This window comes from Ursus americanus, chromosome 17 (genome assembly GCF_024610735.1).
Source record: "Ursus americanus isolate L20-20 chromosome 17, mUrsAme1.1.p, whole genome shotgun sequence".
Lineage (NCBI taxonomy): Eukaryota > Metazoa > Chordata > Mammalia > Carnivora > Ursidae > Ursus > Ursus americanus.
Window position 1 is genome coordinate 57,314,096 of NC_142143.1, and position 9,448 is coordinate 57,323,543.

A 9,448-nucleotide genomic window follows, 5' to 3' on the forward strand; every position below is an offset into this window, starting at 1 on the left:
CCGCAGCGTTCGGGCGCCGGGAAGCGGTGGCCACCAGCACGGGGGAGCGGGAGGACTCGCTGACGGAACCCGCGAGAGAACAGACTGAGACCGGTGAGCCGGGAGCTCGAGCCACCGGGCATCTCGTGGAACTCCGGAATCCAGGTGTGCTCACTGGATCCAGACTGAGACCGGGAGCTCCTGGAGTGTGAGCGGGGCGGCTGGCGGGCCACCTGCACGGGGAAGTGGGGGGACTCATGGACGGCAGCCGCGAAACAGGAGACTGAGACCCTGAGTTGGGAGCGCTTGCCACCTGGCTTCTCACGGAACTTTGGAATCCTGGTGTGCTCACTGGAAATAGACTGAGACCCGGAGATCCGGGAGCCCACGGGGGCGGCTGTCGGCGTTAGAAACACAAAGGACAGAGACACGCCGGCCCTGGAAGTGAGGGCTGGGACGCCGGGTGTGGGGCACACATCCCGGGACGCTGCAGGGTTGAGCAGCACCAACAGTAACAGAGATAAAGTGGCCAGAACATTAGTGGAGAACAGGCCGCAAACCCTCTGTTCTGTGACAGAGGCTGAAATTCGAACGCTGCTGCTCTGACTCTCAGAAGAGGCACAGCAGACCGTCAGGGAAAGCCGCCAGAGAACAAAAGCCTGGAAGTACCGGCTCACAGCGTGCCCATCCCCATTCCCCCTCGCAGAGGACACGGAGACTCTACCCAAACAGGGTTGCCTGAGTATCTGTGCGGCAGGCCCCTCCCCCAGACATAGAAGGCAGGCTGAAAAATCAAGAAGCCCACAACCCGGGGTGCCTGGGTGGCGCAATCATTGAGCTCCTGTCTCCGGCTTAGGGTGTGATCCTGGCATTCCAGAAAGGAGTCCCTCATTGGGCTCCTCTGCTGGGAGCCTGCTTCTTCCTCTCCCACTCCCCTGCTTGTGTTCCCTCTTTCGCTGGTTGGCTCTCTGCCACATATAAATAAATAAAATCTTTAAAGAAGAAGCCCACATCCCCAAGATCCCTATAAAACAAGGGGCACGGCCTGGGACCCAGTCAATAATTTGGGCTCTGGACAACCCCACAACCTCTCCTCATCAGAATGGCAAGAAGGAGAAGAGCCCCCCAGCAAAGAAAAGACAGTGAGTCTGTGTCCTCTGCCACAGAAATAATGGATATGGATGTAACCAAATTATCAGAAATGGAATTCAGAGTAACGATGGGCAAAATGATGAGTAGTATTGAAAAAAGTATTAATGAAAAGGTAACTGAGAATATAGAAACCCTAAGGTCAGAAATGAGAGCGAAACTGACAGAAATTAAAAATTCTATGAGACAAATGCAGGCAAAATTAGAGGTTCTGACGGCCAGGGTCACCGAAACAGAGGAACGTGTTAGTGATTTAGAGGATGGGTGAATAGAGGAAAAAACGAAAATAGAAGCTGGTCTTAAAAAAATCCAAGCCCACGAATGTAGGTTACGGGAGATTACTGAATCAATGAAACGATCCAATGTCAGAATCATTGGCATCCCCGAGAGGGTGGAGAAAAACAGAGGTCTAGAAGAGATATTTGAACAAATTATAGCTGAAAACTTCCCTAATCTAGTGAGGGAAACAAACGTTCGAGTCCAAGAGGCAGAGAGGACCCCTCCCAAGCTCAACTACGACAAACCTACGCCACGTCACGTCATAGTGCATTTCGCAAATATTAGATCCAAGGATACCATTTTGAAAGCGGACAGGGCAAAGAAATTTCTCACATACCAAGGCAAAGGCATCAGAATTACGTCAGACCTGTCTACACAGACCTGGAATGAGAGAAAGGATTGGGGGGGCATTTTTAAAGCTCTTTTAGAGAAAAACATGAAGCCAAGAATCCTTTATCCAGCAAGGCTGTCATTCAGAATTGATGGAGAAATAAAGACATTTCAGAATCGCCAGTCATTAACCAATTTCATAACCACGAAACCAGCCCTACGGGAGATATTAAGGGGGGTTCTATAAAGGTAAAAAGGCTCCAAGAGTGATACAGAACAGAAAGTCACAACCAAAACAAACAAAGACTTTACTGGCAACATGACATCATTAAAATTCTATCTCTCAGTTCTTAGTGCCAATGTAAATGGCTTAAATTCTCCCATAACATGCCACAGGGTTGCAGATTGGATAAAAAGAAATGACCCATCCATTTGCTGTCTACAAGAGACTCATTTCGAACCCAAAGATGCATTCAGACTGAGAGTAAGGAGATGGAGTACTATCTTTCACGCAAATGGACCTCAAAAGAAAGCTGGGGTAGCAATTCTCATATCAGATAAACTGGATTTTAAACTACAGACTATAGTTAGAGACGCAGAAGGGCACTATATTATTCTTAACGGAAGTCTTCAACAAGTGGATATGACAATTATAAATATATATGCCCCCAACAGGGGATCAGCAAGATACACAAGCCAACTCTTAACCAGAATAAAGAGACATATAGATAAAAATACATTAATAGTAGGGGACCTAAACACTCCACTATCAGAAATAGACTGAACACCCTGGAAAAACTAAGCAAAGAATCAAAGGCTTTGAATGCCATACTCGAGGAGTTGGACCTCATAGATATATATAGAACACTACACCCCAGAACCAAAGAATACTCCTTCTATTCTAATGCCCATAGAACATTCTCAAGAATAGACCATGTTCTGGGACACAAAACATGTCTCAACCGATACCAAAAGACTGAAAATATCCCCTGCATATTCTCAGACCACAACGCTCTGAAATTGGAACTCAACCACAAGGAAAAATTTGGAAGAAACTCAAACACTTGGAGACTAAGAACCATCCTGCTCAGGAATGACTCGATAAACCAGGAAATCAAAAATCAACTTAAACAATTTATGGAGACCAACGAGAATGAAAACACAATGGTCCAAAACCTATGGGATACTGCAAAGGCAGTCCTAAGGGGGAAATACATAGCCATCCAAGCCTCACTCAAAAAAATAGAAAAATCTAAAATGCAGTTTTTATATTCTCACCTCAAGAAGCTGGAACAGCAACAGATGGACAGGCCTAATCCACTCACGAGGAAGCAGTTGATCAAGATTAGAGCAGAAATCAATCAATCAGAAACCAGGAGTACTTGGGGCGCCTGGGTGGCACAGCGGTTAAGCGTCTGCCTTCGGCTCAGGGCGTGATCCTGGCGTTATGGGATCGAGCCCCACATCAGGCTCTTCCGCTATGAGCCTGCTTCTTCCTCTCCCACTCCCCCTGCTTGTGTTCCCTCTCTCGCTGGCTGTCTCTATCTCTGTCAAATAAATAAATAAAATCTTTAAAAATTAAAAAAAAAAAAAAAAAGAAACCAGGAGTACAGTAGAGCAGATCAACAGGACTAGAAACTGGTTCTTTGAGAGAATCAATAAAATTGACAGACCACTGGCAAGACTTATCCAAAAGAAAAGAGAAAGGGCCCAAATTATTAAAATTATGAATGAAAAAGGAGAGGTCATGACGAACACCATTGAAATTGGAAGATTTATTAGAAATTTTTATCAGCAGCTATATGCCAATAAACTAAGCAATCTGGAAGAGATGGAATCCTTCCAGGAAACCTATAAACTACCAAGATTGAAACAGGAAGAAATTGATTTCTTAAACAGGCCAATTAATTATGAAGAAATTGCGTCAGTGATAAACAACCTTCCAAATAACAAAACTCCAGGCCCGGAATGTTTTCCTGGGGAATTCTACCAAACATTCAAAGAAGAAATAATACCTATTCTCCTAGCTATTTCAAAAAAGAGAAACAGAAGGAAAGCTACCAAACTCATTCTATGAGGCCAAAGTTACCTTGATCCCCAAACCAGAAAAAGACCCCCTCAAAAGGGAGAATTACAGACCAATTTCTCTAATGAATATGGACACCAAAATCTTCAACAAGATACTTGCTAATAGAATCCAACAGTACATTAAAAGGATTATTCATCATGACCAAGTGGGATTCATACCTGGGATGCAAGCGTGGTTCAATATTCACAAATCAATCAGCGTGATACATCATATCAACAAGAAAAGACTCAGGAACCATATGATCCTCTCAATGGATGCAGAAAAAGCATTTGACAAAATACAGCATCCTTTCCTGATTAAACCCTTCAGAGTGTAGGAATAGAGGGTACATTTCTCAATCTCATAAAAGCCATCTATGAAAAGCCACTGCAAATATTATTCTCAATGGGGAAAAGCTGGAAGCCTTTCCCTTAAGATCAGGAACACGACAAGGATGCCCACTCTCACCACTATTATTCAACATAGTACTGGAAGTACTTGCAACAGCAATCAGACAACAAAAAGGGATCGAAGGTATCCAAATTGGCAAAGAAGAAGTCAAAATGTCTCTCTTCTCAGATGACATGATACTCTATATGGAAAACCCAAAAGAAGCCACTCCCAAACTAGTAGAAGTTATAGAGCAATTCAGTAACGTGGCGGGATACAAAATCAATGCTCAGAAATCAGTTGCATTTCTGTACATGAATAACGAGAACGAAGAAAGAGAAATTAGGGAATCCATCCCATTTACAATAGCACCAAAAACCATACGTTACCTTGGAATTAACCAGAGACGTAAAGGACCTATATTCTAGAAACTATAAATCACTCTTGAAAGACATTGAGGAAGACATAAAAAGATGGAAAGATATTCCATGCTCATGGATCGGAAGAATTAACATAGATAAAATGTCCATGCTACCCAGAGCAATCTACACTTTCAATGCTATCCCGATCAAAATACCGAGAACATTTTTCAAAGAACTGGAACAAATAGTCCTTAACTTTGTATGGAAATAGAAAAGGCCCCGAATGTCCAAGGAACTGTTGAAAAGGAAAAACAGAGCTGGGGGAATCACAATGCCGGATTTTGAGCTGTACTACAAAGCTGTGATAGAGAAATATGGAAGGAAGAGAAGGGGAGGAATTTATATATAGTCTTATATGTAAGATTTAGCATTGTTCATGACAGAGAATGCATTTATCCAAAAATAAACATACAAAGACAAAGAAAAAATCTTATAAAACCAAAGCAGAGACCCCACATTCTGGTCAAGACTCTAGAAAGGTTTCAAATTATATATCATATATTATCGCTTGGACAGGGACCAAACTGTTAAACAAAAGCATAATTTTAATGATGTGGGTTGTTTCTTTTTTTTTACTTTGTTCTGAACAGTTAAGAATTTGGGGGAGCCAAATTACCTTTTCATACACATGAAATCACACCACATCAGAAGATAATTTAATCACATCCATACCGTGATTTAAAATATATGCAAACTGGTGCCGCCACTCTGGAAAACAGTATGGAGATTCCTCAAAAAGTTAAAAATAGAACTACCTTATGATCTAGCAATTGCACTAGGTGTCTACCCAAAGGATACAAAATACTGATTTGAAGGGGCATGTGCACCCCAATGTTTATACCAGCATTATCAACAATAGCCAAATCATGGAAAGAGCCCAAATGTCCACCAACTGATGACTGGATAAAGAAGATGTGTTATATACATACAATGGAATATTACTGAGCCATCAGAAAAGAACAGAATCTTGCCATTTGCAATGATGTGGATGGAGCCAGAGTGTATCATGCTAAGCAAAATAAGTCAGTCAGAGAAAGACAAATATCATGGGATTTCCCTCATATGTGAAATTTAAGAAACAAAACAGATGAACATAGTGGAAAGAAAAAAAGAGAGAGAGGAAGGTAAACCAAGAAACAGACTCCTAGCTGTAGAGAACAAACTGAGGGTTGCTGGAGGGATGTGGTTAGGGGGATAAGCTAAATGGGTGATGGGTATTAAAGAAGGCACTTGCTGTTATGAGCACCGGGTGTTGTATGTAAGTGATGAGTCACTAAATCCTACTTCTGAAACTAATATTACACTATCTGTTAACTAACTGGAATTTAATAAAAACTTGGAACAAACAAAAATATATATAACGTAATAAGTTAATATAATATAATATGGAAATATAGTGATGGTAGGGCTGATTAAATTAGATTTTGTACATTTTTTCCAAAGATTTTGTACAGTCAATAGAATCTATACAAAATAATCTCTCTGAATTATCAAGTGTGTAGATTGGACAGAAGACATCAGTGATGGGAAACGGTACAATAACAGCATTCATTCTGCTGGGCCTGACAGATGACCTTGAGCTGCAAGTTCTGATTTTTATCTGTTTCTCACCTACATGCTGAGTGTAACTGGAAATCTGACCAGCATCACACTCACTTTTGTGGATCCCCACCTTAAAACACCCATGTACCTCTTTTTACAAAATTTCTCCTTCTTGGAGATCTCATTCACAACTGCCTGTATTCCCAGGTACTTGTATAGCATAGCAACAGGTGACAGAGCCACTACCTATAATGCTTGTGTCATCCAAGTGTTTTTTACGGACCTCTGTGGAGTATCGGAGTTTTTTCTGATGGCCACCATGTCCTATGACCGCTACGTGGCCATCTGCAAACCCTTGCATTATGTAACCATCATGAGCAGCAGCGTCTGCAGGAGTCATATTTTTTGCTGTTGGTTGGCTGGGTTGTTGGTCATAATCTCCCCACTTAGTCTGGGGCTAAATCTGAAATTTTGTGACTTGAATTTTATTGATCACTTTCTCTGTGATGCTTCTCCCCTCCTGAAGATCTCATGTTCAGACACATGGCTCATGGAACAAACTGTTTTCATCTGTGCTGTGCTGACCCTCATTCTGACCCTTATGTGTGTAGGTCTATCTTATACTTACATTATCAAAACAATTTTAGGATTTCCTTTGTCCAGAAAAGAAAAAAGGCCTTTTCCACCTGTTCTTCCCACATGATTGTGGTTTCCATCACCTACGGCACATGCATGTTCATCTATATGAATCCGACAGCAAAGGAAGAAGTGACCACTACAAAGTGGTTTCACTGCTCTTTTCTTCCATTTCATCTACATTAAATCCATTTGTTTATACACTGAGAAATAAGCAAGTAAAAAAAGCCTTCAGTGACTCAATCAAAAGAACTGTAGCATTCTTAAAGAAGTAAAATAAAATAGCAGTCAATAAATGAAGTTAAATAAAAGGTGAATGGTTGCTAAACATGTCTAATGATGCTTATAATTTTCTTTATCTTTTAACAGTCTAAATTTCAGTTATATTTCTCAGCTCCTCTTTCAATTTACTTACATTGCACCTTAATCAACTTATTTCTTTCCATGGTTCTTACTCAACTTCTTGTGGAAGACATCTCAGTAAAGAAAATGAAAGTGTACATCTCATAAACTCATTTGTAGATAAATATAATGCCATATAACTAAATCTTATGCTATAATAAAACTCTTCTTTAGTCTTCCATAAAACTGGTAGCATGGTATGCTGATTACTGCACTCAGCCATGCATAAAATACTACAAAAATTCAAGTGAGATGGAAATTTCATGATAAAATAGTGACTAAAATGCATGAGGGCTTGATATAATAATGCAAGGATCAACTGAGACAGAAGATAGCAGCATTTTTAATACTATAGGAAAATATATTAAAAAATACTAGATAAAATCTCACAAATATTCTTTTGAATATATAGCTAAGAGTAAAGGTTAAAATGTGGGCAATCACAACATATCAGACTACAGAATAATCAGGAATGAAGATAAATAACCTCACGTATGACTGTGGATTCCCAGGAAAGCCAAGAAAGGAGGACGGAGAAGGGCAGTAACCTCTGGGTTACAGGGGCTTGGATTAAATATCCATACGAAGAAGGGAGGTGAAGTGTCAGGGTTTAAGTGGTGAAAACACAGGAAACCGACAAGATAGCATAAAGTCAAGATGTTAAAAAGTGTGATTTAGAGGAAAAGTGCCCACTTTCATGAAAACACAACAATTTTCTCTAGGAAATTTCTCTGTCTCTTCCTTATATGAACTATGGATAAGGAGTTGGGGACTGTTATGTTTCTCTAACTAAAAGAGATCATTTACATATCAAATGCTATAAAAAAATAATCTACTAATACCATATGTAAAGAATTAAACAGTGAATCCAGTGATAACTCTTTGGAATTTAAGAAATACATCTTCATTGAAATAGATATACTTCATAACAACTCATGAAAAGCTATACACAGAAGTAATCAAAGAATTATTCATTATTTTCAGAAGTAAACAGAACACAAAATAAAGCAACACTTTATTTGCTCATCATAACATTTTAAAATTATAAAATTAATTGTATGTAGGACATGATTTTACTAAGAAAAGAAAATTAAATAAATTTCAAAAGATAAATAAACCTAAAAGTTGACTTTTTAAAAAAATTTCAAGGAAACTGATAAATTTCCCAGAAGCATCAGTTAATACAAAACAAAGAGCAAAACATGTAAGGTTACAAATCAGAAGGAAGATATGAATACTAATGCAGTACGAATTAGAATGACTTCATGGATGTGCTGTCACGATTCCACCACCACAACAAAATGTGAAGATCTAGAGCTACGAACAAGATTTAGCAAAACAAAATTTTGAAAATTAATTCAAGATGTGGAAAACTTAATTAGATTGATCTCCATATAACATCTGGGAAGCCAAATAAGATTTACCATTAAAGAGGCAAGAGGACCAAATTACAACCAACCATGGTAAAGCAAGAGATGATCATCTAATTAAGATTTCAATTATCTAAACAATAATGAATTTTATGAAACATCTTAATATTTGACAAAAATCTGATTAAAACATTAAGGCATACTATTGTTTAATTTTTGTTTTAATCAATATTTAATAATTTACTGATGAATAGAGTTAGACTATTTCAAATAGAATCCAACAAAAGAGTCAAAAATTATACTTTGATCAATCAAGATTTATTCCAATTACACAAGGGTGTAGATGATACATATAGAGAGATAGATAGATGATAGACGATGATGATAACACATAGGTGGATGACAGGTAAATAAATAGATAAACAGATGACAGGTGATAGATAAATGTATACAGATATAGAAATACATATATGAAATACAGCCTGATTTTGTTGTAACAACAAATTGAAGAAAGAACATTCTATATGGATTTGACTAATAGATAAAATATCACTGGATAAAAATCAGTAATTGTTTCTAAAAAACTTAAAGGAAAATGAGAATATGATGAACTACTAAAATAAATATATCTAAAGAAATACAACTGAAACAATTATATTAAGCAGTGAAACACAGTAGTCAGTTAAAATCAAGAAACATATAAAAACGCTCCCTTTCATCACTGATATCCAGCATTTCCCTGCCATCTTGAAAATGCCATAAGATAAATAATAAAATAGTTGAGATGATTATCAGCATGAAGTTATGGAACTATTGTAGTTAGAAATTATGAAAGCCAAGGCACCTGGGTAGTTCAGTGAGTTAAGCATCTGCCTTCGGCT

At 38.8% G+C, this 9,448-nt stretch overlaps 1 pseudogene; it reads left to right on the forward strand.

The window, feature by feature from the left end:
- Positions 1-6,140: 6,140 nt before the first annotated feature.
- LOC148108707 (olfactory receptor 6C2-like) lies at positions 6,141-7,070 on the forward strand (annotated as a pseudogene).
- The last annotated feature ends 2,378 nt before the right edge of the window (positions 7,071-9,448 follow it).